Source organism: Pangasianodon hypophthalmus, chromosome 20, assembly GCF_027358585.1.
Source record: "Pangasianodon hypophthalmus isolate fPanHyp1 chromosome 20, fPanHyp1.pri, whole genome shotgun sequence".
NCBI classification, from domain to species: domain Eukaryota; kingdom Metazoa; phylum Chordata; class Actinopteri; order Siluriformes; family Pangasiidae; genus Pangasianodon; species Pangasianodon hypophthalmus.
This window is the reverse complement of record NC_069729.1, coordinates 19,027,574-19,028,437: the sequence shown is the minus strand read 5'-3', so window position 1 is coordinate 19,028,437 and position 864 is coordinate 19,027,574.

The window sequence follows — 864 nt, the reverse complement described above, 5'->3', positions numbered from 1 at the left end:
TCCAAACTCCACACACACACGTGTGTGTGTGTGTGTGTGTGTGTGCATGGTTGCCAAATTACCACTGTTTAAAAAATAAACACTTCCTTAACTACACAGACACCAAACTACGCTGCAACTTTCCCAGATAACTTAACAACCCAAGGCCAGTTTCCGGTCTGAGGTTGTAAACTGCAACTTCTGAAAAATCTGGCAACCCTGAGTTTCTTAATCAGCGGCTAAACTGAGTCAGGTGTGAAGGCACCAGACAGCTCTGTGCTAAAATTAGGTTTTAGTTTTTAAATAAATAATAAATAAATAAAATAAAACAAGCTTAATATTAGATATTTTATATCCTAAAATATTAATGTATAATATATTCCAGTTTTCACCAGAACATCTAGAGCATTTATTCATTAATGAAGTTCATATTATTCTATATCTGTGTACTCCTTACCTTTATTTGTACTTATATTTACTTCATGCATTCTTTACTTCATGCATATTTTTATTCTTATGCATTCCATTCCATTACTTTTATACATAAATTTTTGTACTCGTTTGTATTATTATTATTATTATTATTATTATTATTATTATTATTATTAAAACAAATTAAACTTTTAACTGAGTTGCTGTCATCAGACACATGCACACATCACTAGATTACACACAAAAATGATTAATCTTTTAATTTTTTAAAATGATTGGGGGTAAATATTTTGGAATGATGTAGGTTTACACAAGAGCTTCGATAAAAATAAATATTCAGTTTCTTAAATTATTGGAGGCAAATATTTTAGAATAATTTGGACCAAAAAAAATGGACAAAAATGAGTACTTTGTATTGTTTTTTTAATTATTGAAGGTAAATATTTTGGAATG